Source organism: Lepisma saccharinum, chromosome 27 (assembly GCF_977018435.1).
Source record: "Lepisma saccharinum chromosome 27, izLepSacc3.1, whole genome shotgun sequence".
NCBI classification, from domain to species: domain Eukaryota; kingdom Metazoa; phylum Arthropoda; class Insecta; order Zygentoma; family Lepismatidae; genus Lepisma; species Lepisma saccharinum.
Window position 1 is genome coordinate 17,814,449 of NC_139255.1, and position 12,155 is coordinate 17,826,603.

Sequence of the window (12,155 nt, forward strand, 5' to 3'; positions counted from 1 at the left end):
TGTTCTTCTAAAATGGTCTTGCAACCACCATTGAATGGTTTGGTATGGAATGACCCAGGAGGTTACTCTTTCAGAATAACTCGTTTTCAAATAAATTATTTGAGTCCAAGTGTCTTGAAAATATATAGCTCCCCATTTATCAAATTAATATCCATGGATAAACCTGCCTGAAAATATACTTCTAGTATAGGTACATTTCGTCACCGTCTACGTTTGAAACAAATTTATAGTTATTGTGTTGTTTCAAGTATTTTGTCTTACCTACACGCGTGTCATTAAAAGTTAGAGGTAACTTCGTAAAATAAAATTATATATTTAAATTGAATCTTCGTTCACCATACCCACCTCTTCATTCATCGAATCTTATTTCCCGTATCGCAACTTGCTATTTGATTTATTTAGTAGAATCAGAATTTCCTTACGTGATACTTTGAATACTGCTCCGCAATTTATCCATTTCGGCTCGCTGTAACTATATTAGATCAGGATACTGTTTTTTTTCCAACGCCATATTATTTTATAAGAAAGTATTCACAAAGCATCGTTCCTCCTAATACCCTATGTGCTTGAAAAAATGGTTATATGTGTTAGCTGTGAGCAGGGTGCGAAATCACTGCAGATTGGTGGGGGGAGCAGACAGATAGACACACACATCTACACTTTACATATGTGTGTGTGTATATATTTATATATATATATATATATATATATATTTATTTACATATTTACAGGGTTACAGCAAAAGTCATGGCCACTATTTTTTTTCACGATAATGAGGGTCAGGCAAGAAAGTGTAAAATATACCTACAATTGAAAGGTCACGATATATGCTAACGTTTAATGTATGAATTTTGAACAACATAGAGATCTATCTGTACTAGGCAGAGAAAAAGACATACTTCACGCAGTCAGCATATTCGCGGATCCCACTCAGTTCAGCATAGGAGGAACAATTCTTGCTTCTGATTGGTCGAATTGGCGGAAGTGACCTAACACTTGTCTTCTGCTGGTATTTTGAAAGGAAGACACGTATTCTGCAGCCACACGATGTATTTGTTGAAAATGTAGCCTAATGAGAATTGTAAAATGAACACTATTTTCTAAAAATTTAATGAAAGTGCGTATTTTTATTCTGATGGTACGTTAGGTAACTGTAGCTAGTAGAAAATAAAATCCATTCATTTAAATCGTAAAATGTATCTTTAAATATTCCAACTTAGTGAAGCTTTGTAAGCAAAATAATTCTTGTACGTCCTTTGATTTGCGTTTCATTTTTCTATCTGCGAGAAAGCAACATAAATATACTTGGAATATTTTATCAATGAGTAGTACTGTAAAGTACTGGAATAATGCCTGCTTCTGGCAAATTTGAATATGTTGCAATTCCCATGCCAAGACACCTGCAATATAAATGAAATCAATTGATTACAAGTTTCAATGTAAATCGTGAGATGGTACATTTTTAAAAATCGGCGACTTCAAAATATTTATAGAAACCTTGTATAAAAATGTTCATAAAATTTAATGAAGTTTATTTAGTGAATTCTTATTCAGAATTTGTACACAATGGATAAAAACTATCAAATGAAAATGTGAGCATAGCTCATAAGTTGTATGTTTCATTTGTATGAGAAATCTTACACATGCATCTGACTACTTATATCTCTCCTTGAAAGTGATAGCTATATGTAAAACAACAAATTCAAAATGAATAAAAAATGAGCATGTCAAAGATGCTAGTAAATTAAAAATCTTGTCTTGGTAATATATGAGAAAGATCAGCCTGTTAGACATATGACCTGAACGCTAATAAATAAATAAATAAATACGAAAATTCAGCGTGAATGTTTTCAAGATTTCACATTTTGTTTTTTCACTACTTTGTATTAATTAAAAACTTCCAGCAGCCCTAAGAGCTCTCGAGTGTCTTTTTCAAACGTTGATTTTATGCTCAGACAGGCTAATCGGCACTGAAATTGCTGTTCCTTTTTGGATCTTTAAGTCCACTTTATGCACAGTAAGGCTAATCAGATCGGGACTGGACCTACAGTTTAAAGTGGAATCCGAACCACTATGTGCCTCCACCGGGTATCGAAATCAGGACCCCTTTAGGTGGCGATGCTACCACTGCACCATCAGGGAGGCCCTGTACCTAGCAGGAATCTTACCTGAGACCATTTGTTTACTACATGTATCTATTGATTGATTGATTTGGTGTTTTAATTCCACTTTATGCACAGTAAGGCTAATCGGGACTGGACCTACAGTTTAAAGTGGGATCCGAACCACTTGTGCCTCCACCGGGTATCGAACCTGGGACCCCTTGATTACAAGGCGACGACGCTACAACTGCGCCATCGGGGTGGCCACACATATCTATTATTTGTCCTAAGTATGACATAGCATAATATGTTTGCAAACACAAACATTATTTATTTCATGTTATCAGTTGTTTTAAGATGTAAACAAAAATAATTATGGTTTCCAACATAGCCTGCCCAAATATCAAGTAATGAAATCTCTATCCACTGAGATATTATTGTTCAATATCCAAATCAGAATATCAATAATAATTAATCATGATAGGGCTTGTACACTTCATAGAAGACAAAATTTAAAAAAGAAAATGTGTTTTAAAACAAACATATGTGGAAGAGTTTTTGTATTAATACTTTGTAATTACTTGTAGAGGGTTTTTAAGCAAACTAATTTGTTCATATATGGACAAGCACATTGAACAGTGCTCTTAGAATGAATAATTTTTGTTACACCTTTGCTTCATGTGCAATGACGATCATGTCAGGCATCTTCCTCCAAATATGTAATGATGATACGTTAACATCTCAGCATCATGTTCTACTGAGTAGTAGTGGAAAAAAAAGTCTTATGGAAGTAATCGCAACCTTTTGAACTGATTCACTTTTATGTAGCTATAGTTCGTTACAGGGTTCCCTCATTACACAATCTTTCAACACTGCATCTCTTCTTGTGTTTAAACTTAGAGACTCCCTATCAGCACCATTTGCAGAATGACATCAAATATCTATACAAAATTGTCAATGGCAAAATTCCTTGCAACACACACCTTCAGGAATTCCACTTTCGAGTGCCTATGCACATACGACGTATCACAAATATATTTTACACAGAAAAACCTACACTAGGTATACCTTTCAGTCTTCCATCACATGACATGCTTGTAAATAATCAAGTAGTGTTACTTATTTTTTGATAATTTGTCAATCATTTTTGTGATATTCTTAATTTTGCTCTTTAAATTGTTGACAATTTCAGTGTAAAATAGCTATCCATGCTGTATCGAAAATTTTCTCAGTAAATAAATAAATATGTATTAAATAGCATTTCCCACATAATTGTAAACAAATTTAACATTTGAACTAGATTAAAACAGGGCCTCCACAATGGCACAGTGGTAGCGTCGTTGCCTTGTAATCAAAGGATCCCTGGTTTGATACCTGATGGAGGTACATAGTGGTTCGGATCCCACTTTAAACTGTAGGTCCAGTACAAATTAGCTGTACTGTGCATAAATGGACTTAAAACACAAAATCATAGATTAAAACAGAACAGTCATATTTCAACAACTTGAATATTATCTCTGCCTCTTTAGGTTGAATATTGTTATGTGAGGACTCAGTCTGCTTTTCCTTTAAAAGTAGACCATGTCCCGGTATAAAAGTACAGTTCAATTTTTCTTTATATATTTATGCATATGTAAAATTGCAAGTTCAAGAAGTGGTAGAGGTTACAGACAGAACTTGATATATATATATATATATATAAGCTCACTTTATGTATTAAATCAGGGTGGCTACTCTCCGTGAATTCCGGGAATTATGCATGAATTCTGCTTGAATTTTTCACCGCAGACGTGAAAAATTGTAATTTGTATTAATCCAAATCCCATTCAATTTATACTCATTTATAAATGCCCTGAGGCAAGTTTCACCATTTATCTTTATCGAGGAAAGGGGAAAAATATGCATGGCAAATAGAACAGAATTCTCTCAATCCATTTACTTTGTTAGTGTCCTTTGCAGAATGACCTATGTGACAGACGAAAGATTATTGCAAGATATCTTTAAGTTTATTTGGTAATTCGAGTTTGAAATTCTCATACAACTAACAATTTCTGGTAGGTTACTATATCTTGTAACATTTGTGACTTGTGTTTGTAGATGTATTTCAAGTCTGAGTATGTGAAATAGTAAATGTAAATTATTTTAAATGTATATAAACCATTTAATTGAATTAGACTTTTTGGATAAGTTTGAATCACACGGACTCTTTGTATTGTTAATATATTTGTGTGGATGGTGAGAGGCGGTAATACGTAACGTTGAAATAGAGAAAACATCTTCTTGTATACCCCTGAATTTTTTGAAAGTTCGTCTTGAAAACTGGCAATTAGAATTGAATTTTATCATGTTCCTAGAGTAGCCACCCTGTAAATGTATCCATGTTATAGCTTGTTAATTATTTATTTTTATTACTTGTTCAACATACCAGTGACCATTACCTTGCATACCAAGATTTGAGAATGGTTTCTCCAGAGTGTCTGACATGCCACTGTTGATTTCTATTTTGCAACTGCAACTACATATTTTCAGAATGTCCACAACTACTGGAGGTTTATTACCTTCGCATTTCATAAATTTTTGTTTGCGAATAAAAAAACTGATCTGGAGTCTTATACAGAATCTATTTGGTGAACAAATAATACCATGGAAAGAAGCATGCTAAAGGTAACGAATGTTAATATTCAAATATCCTGCTTCATCGATTTGAACTTAGAAATGATTCTTATCTTGGATAAAAATAATTGATTTTAATGTGATACTTTAAGTGGTTCTGCTGTCTTCACTATATTTTATTTTTTACACTTGTTCATTAACTGAAAAACTCCCACCTAAAGTTTAAAAGAGATAACAAAAATAACAAACTCTACAGACCAATAAACTTCATTATACATTCTTCATATATTTACATATGACTTAATTTAGCCTCTTCATGAAGCAAAGTTAAGTTGACTCATGATCTCACCACCAAACGTTCCAGTCAAGTGGTCAGGAGTGGCATGTTGAATTGTTTCTACATGTAACCACTGACTTTAGTGTTGGTATGTGTCTATGTTTCAGAGACTGGTTCTGTCTCACTCTTACATGGGACAAGATGGAAGCAAATACAGTACACTACCCAGAAAACGGGAGCAGAACCAGTTTCTGAAACATTGGTACATATGGAAACTAAAGAGAGACTTCACACTAAAATGATGTTTCACTTGGAATGAATAGCAACAATTCACACTGATCCACTGCACAAGCCACCATTGAATTGTCTCATCCTCAATTGACACATGTTCCTTCAGTGTAAAAAATATCCCTAAAAAAACAAGCAATGCAAAGTCCCAACCAACTTTCTCTTGGTTGTTTTTATGGTGTTAATATGTGATGTACAACCTTTTTGAAATAAATTCCCCATACCCGTCCGTAGCTTCCATCACAAGAAACAATGCCTTGCCATCCTGCATGCCCTTTTCCACAGGTCAGTAACCTAAAAGCCCATAGTGCCCATCTCAAAGCACATCATCTCCCAGTCGTGAATATTCTCGCCTGCAAGGTTGACACACACACACACACAGAAAGTTAGTATCTATATTTATTTTGTACATCTCCTGCAAACCAGAAGAAACATGCATGCCTTGTCCAGGATTGAAAGTCAGCATCCCTGGTTTCACAGTGCAGAATAGAAGAAACAGCATGCCAAATACAATTTGCTGGTATTACAAACCTATGTATTGTTTAATTGCTTACTCTTTTAATGCACTGATTTCTAGTGCTGCTTGTAGACATACCTTCATGACCAGTGCTTTAAGTGGTTTCAGTCAATAGCCAGAATGTCAACCACAAATGAATCAACATGAGTACTACTACTAATGATGACAATAATAATGGTGATTTGTATTGTTATTATTATTGCATACAAAGTAAATATAAACACAAACTATCACATCTGTTATTTCAGAAAATTTAAGTTGTCATTTGGATTATAAAAGACAGCACTTGCTATTTATAATATTTTTTCCAAAATTTCCACACTGCTTACTGAGGAGAGACAAATTTAGTACAAGAACTTTCTCTTCATCTATTGTTTGCAAAATATAATGTAACAATAGACAGACTTTTGTAGTGTAGTAAATAAATAAAATGGATGACCGGCAGGAACTGAGTTCTGGCACAAAAGTGATTTACCAGAACAGAGTTCCAGCTCACTTTAAGCCCTGTTCATGACACGGCATTGTAAAGGACTTTCTAGATTTGTATGCATCCATCATTGGTTTCAAATTTGAAGCATTATGCTTAAGTAAGAAAAACATGTTTCTGTAACTCAATACAAAAGAGGAGCATTTGCACTATTTTCATTTACAACCTAACAAGACTGTTGCATGGGTGTATTTAATCCAGGATCACTTGTGTCTATAATTATTACAAGTGCTCAAAGTGGCGGGTAACATGGAAAAATTTCCATATCCCTCAGTTTGGATAATTTGCACAGGCATCTTTCCACCTATTGCATTGTTTCCATGTTGGTTCATACAAGCACCCTCCTATCCCCAAGCATTCCACCAGCCCAGCTATTTCCACTTCAAGCACTGATGATAGGGAGACTCAGGAGGACCACTAGTGGCAAGATATTTTCTATCTTATTTTCCATCAATCTTTGTTTCTATGATTACAATTATTATGAATGGGAATGAACGGCAATTTATAGTAGATTCGATTGCTGAATATATTAGGTGATCACATTTCAAAAGAGTCACTGAAATTCCCAGGTTTGAGTCCCAACCTGTTCATAGATGTTCTTCGTGGGTGTGTCTTCATCAATTTCATCCAATAATCACTTATCCTCATCATGATTAGCCAAAATGACACAACAAGAGAAATTAAATAACAATACAACAATAATTTGAAGGTAACAAAGGGTGTTCCGTATAGGATGCCGAATTTAAATCGAGTGCTATTGTTTTGTTTTGAGGTTGGCTGACCAGTTCTTACCAATGTTGGTATCTGTTGTTATGCAGATTAATGTAGCCTCAATTGTTTTGACTCGTTTGTTGTGGTTACGATATGGAACTTCATGAAAAATTCCCGCAACAAGTGATCTCTTTGCACGGTGACCAGGAATGGCCGGCAATTTCATGTGATCTTACATCCTGTGATTTCACAAACCCTCATAAGAAGAAATCACAGGTGTACGCCAACAAACCACAAACCCTTTTGGAACTGAAGGTGGAAATCATACGGGTGATTGGAGGCATCAGGACAGACATCTGGATGTAGATGTACATTTTATGCATAAAGTTCAGGTTGCACTTATTTTTGGTTGTTTTTTATTTTTGTTAGTAGTGTGAATTGGAATAGGGGTATGGGTAAAAATGTAAAATGCTCCCCTGTGCATAGCACCATGCCATGAAGGCGTATAGGGGGTAACGCCTCACACTTTTTTGATCTGGTCGTGAGTGGGGGTGATGTGATCAGCATCATGCCCCTGACCGCCTTTACCCCCAGGGTTTCCCCCAGGTACCCATGTTATTCGACGCTGGGTGGGCGCCGGGGCCGCTTCCATCGTTAGAAAAGTTCCCGGATTTGAACCGGCCGGAGATCGAACCCGGGACCTTTAGCATGGTAGTCAGACGCGTTACCGACTGAGCCACCGTGGCCACAGTCTACAGTAATAGGGGTATGGGGAATTAATTATTTTATTGGGTTATATTTATCAACGTGCGAACGTAAGACATTTCAAGGTGACAAAAATTAGCATTTTAAGTTAGATATACACTTACACTAAAATTCTAACACACATAGACACAATCACCAAAGCAGCTGAAATGTTAACATTTTATCTACCCTTGACAAATGACCATCCTAATTAACACACCCAAAGAACATGAGACAGAACCCTTTAACTGGTTTATTGGACTTCGCATACATGACCCCCTGTAGTTTATCTTTATTTCTTGATTTGGTTTCACTTTGTTTATTTTACGTCACTTTTATCTGCAACTTTGACTAATCACAAAGGTGGAGATAAAGCGATAAAGGGATCATCACAAACACATATGGATGACACACAAACAAACTCCTGGAAACACACACCTGTTATCACATATTCTGAAGTGTAATTGTTTGGTTTGCAATAGCAAATTTCTTCACTCGACAAATGCATACCAAATGAAATTAAAAAGATGATAATGAATATATAATAAAAAATAAAATACTACATCTCCTCATTTTAAGAGATAACAAATTTTGTCAAGGAGACCAGGAGAGACTCCCATCTGTTCCGGGAGCAAGCCTATTCATCTCATGACACATTATCATTGTTTTCACACTCAATGTGTTAAACACCAAACCATTACACCAGGATATCATACACTAACCCTGGTTATATGGAGTGCTCACCACTGCTGTTTAAATCAGAAGTTTATTGAAAATCAAAGTTCTTGTCTTTGTTAATTTAAAAATATTGACTGGATTTAATGAGATCTGTCAAATGTAGTTCTTTTATATATATATTTGGAAATAGATTAGTTTTTCCAATGGTAACACTTATAATAATCTTTTAACTAGCTAAAAATAAATTGTATGACTGCTTTTTTATTTGCGCAATTTATGACATTGTTTGTAAACAAAATACCATTCTTGTTCTAATGTTAGTTTGGTATGATATATTTAACCATAATATTCAAAATTAAGAGCATGCCTAATTTAGAAATTGAAACCAGACTTGAATACCTGAATATCACACTGTTAAAACAGATAACGAATAGAACTGGTATGTGTGTAATAAATATATCCTTTGCGGCAGTTTATCTGGCAATGGCTATGGTAACATGAATGGAATGCTGTTTAAACCTTCATCCTATTTTATACTTTGTACTTTATATTTCCTACCACCTAGGTAGCTATGCATGGTGAGCAGTCAAATCACAGCCTCGCTACCAAACTTCCCTTGCTCGAGATCTAGCCTGCAGATGGAAGTTACTTTGTATTCCTTAATCTATTTCATGTGATCACCATTTCATCTTCATCACCACTATTAGCCAAAAGCGAAAGAAAATCATTATCAAATGAGAAAAATAAAACTACAATGCATTTATGTTCCCTATCTGTATTGTGACTGTGACCAATAAATGTTAAATACTGAAATACGCAATGAACACACATTAAGAAACAATCATGTCTTATATTTGTTGAGAATTGTAAGGAAGAATTCCTGGCTTCACAGCCCACAGTGGAAGAAACAACTCTCCTAATGGGATTTGGTAGTGCACCATTAAACTTAAAACTCGTATTTTGCACCATTTCATGGTGTTTCATATTGTAGACATGCACACAACATGAATAGGCATTGTCTATGCATAATAATATAACAACATTTTTTAGTGGTTTTTCATTTTTCCTGCAATGTTTCGTCTGGTTTCCCAGAACATTTTCAAGCTTACATAAAAATTAAACAAACACACACACATGGCTAGCCATTCTACACACTTCTACATAGTGTGCTACACTGTGTATCAGAAGAACTTTCCATGTACAATGTTTTCACATCAAAACACAACAGTGATGTTTATTTTTATTTTTTTTACTTAGAATGAAATTTTTTAGTGGTTTTTATTTTTCCTGCAATGTTTCGTCTGGTTTCCCAGAACATTTTCAAGCTTACATCAAAATTAGATAAACACACACACATGGCTAGCCATTGCACTTCTACATAGTGTGCTCCACTGTGTATCAGAAGAACTTTCCATGTACAATTTTTTCACATCAAAACACAACATTGATGTTTATTTTTTTTTACTTAGAATTAAATAACAAAGCTCCCCACACGCATGCATGAAATGAAGCTAAAACCACGGTACTAATCTGATATTCCCCGGACAGATTTCTTCATTTTTACACAAGAAACTACTTATGATAATAAGTTCCTGTAGCATTGTCTAACATCTGGAAGGTGTTTTGTGTGATGTAACGGATTTCTTCAAATTTAAAAGTTTTGGGGCTCATTTGGGAGCAGGTGACTCCGGCCAATGGTTGTGGCCGAGTGGTTAGCACATCGCGCTGCGACGCCAAGGGTCCCGGGTTCGAATCCCGGTCGGGCTTGGTTGTTTGTGAATGTCCATTCATCAATTTCATCACTCATCCCCATCTTCGCAAATTAGCCAAGAGGCACAAAACGCGAAGTATAATAAACTAAATCAAGCAATCAGACTCCGGCCAATGTCTAACATGCCTTTAACAGGGACTCTAGATAAAGCTGGGGAGCCGGAGCGGAGGCGGGGCTGCGGTAGGTCAACTACCCCAGGGGCGGAGCCCAGAATCGGTGGGAAATTTGAACTCAAAAAATTCAAACAAAAATCTTTTTTTTAGTTTAAATTTCCCACCGATTCCGGGACGAAAAATTTTAATACACTTTAAAGAATGTTCTGCGAAGCAGATAGGTAAGTACAAATGTCAAAAATTGACAAAACGAAGAAGTTATAGGTGTCCGGGGAATATCAGATTTTACCAAAACCGCCTATCAGTTAAACAGGCATATACTGAACAAATTAGCAAATTTCTTTTTCCAAACTTGAAGCTTACTTCTGCACACATTTCCAATATTCTAAATGAAGTGACCAGGTTTCTAAACTCCACATGTGCATAATCTACCTAACCTGACCTGTTATATGCATACGTGCACTCTCTAGTTGTTAGCATGCATCAAGCTTACGTCAGTTTGCATTTATTTTTGTTTGGGTCACAAGTACTTCTACTTCTGCACACCATGGGTTTGGAAAAATTACCAAAAGGTGTTCCGACATTCACTGCTACTGCTAATATGTCACTTGACGTAGGTACGAACGTGTACTTAACACATTCCCAAATGCTTTTGTTGTTAGGTTAGACAGGTCAGGTTTAGAGTTATTAACGTTAAAAATACTTCTGTAAATACTTCCAATACCTGATAATCATAATGTGATTTGTGGTATTCAGCACTTTCCACTGTCCCATATGTTATTCTCAGAAACTGGTGAAAATAGCTCCACATGCCATCCTCACAACCTGGTGACAGTAGCCTCATATACTATTCTCACCACCTGGTGAAAATAGTCGCGACCTATCTAAATGCATTTTCCACCCTTCTATACAAATTGTTAAAATGATTACACAGTCAAAACTTGGACGCATTTTAGTGTAAAAATAGCAAGAAAGAAATATTTAAAGGATAAAATTAAAGTTATCAAGAATACTGCTTCGTACTTAACGTGTTTTTATTTTCTGCACATTACACCGTTACAATATTTCTCTGCTGTATGAAACTAAAATTTAGCAGGTGATAAAGAATTTCATGGTTCACTTCAAATGTCTACGTTTTCGCTTGTATTGATTTTTTTTAAACTGATATATATGCTGCAATTTTTCCAAACAATCGACAAACACCTTTCGTCATTATTGTAAACTATTATGTTAAAAATACATACAGATATCCTTCTTGCTTTGATTTGCTCTTAACTCAACTAGCACTATAGTTTGTTATATCTCCTGTTTACAGTACGAAAGTGGCTTTTTTGTACACACTACACACAATTTCCACCGTTGTTACATTAATATATATATTTTTAATGCACACACGCATGTTTGTTGTTTATCAATTCGCATTATCCATTCAATTGTTTTTGTGTTGGTGTGACGTCACATCCGCAAAATCAGCCAATCGGAGAGGAGAATCAAATCGCCTATGCTGAACTGAGTGGGATTGGCATATATGCACGCAGTCACAGGTCGTCCTGCATGTCGGCAGTTGCTGCTGCCCACCTCGCAATAGTTCGGTATGGTAGAGCATAATTTCTTAAATCTTCCACAAGTTCAGTGTGACATTCTCCCGCAATCCTTTCACGGAGAACTGCCATTTTCATATAAGAACGCTGTTCACGCCGGGTCACACTCATCCTTCACGACTGTTAAACACGCACTGACTTCCCACTTCTCTCAGTTCAATGTCTTGGCAGCCACTGCCATCTAGTGGCGTCGCAATACATTGCATGTGACGGGGTCTCGACTGTATATTTTAAAATTTCTTGCCTGACCCAC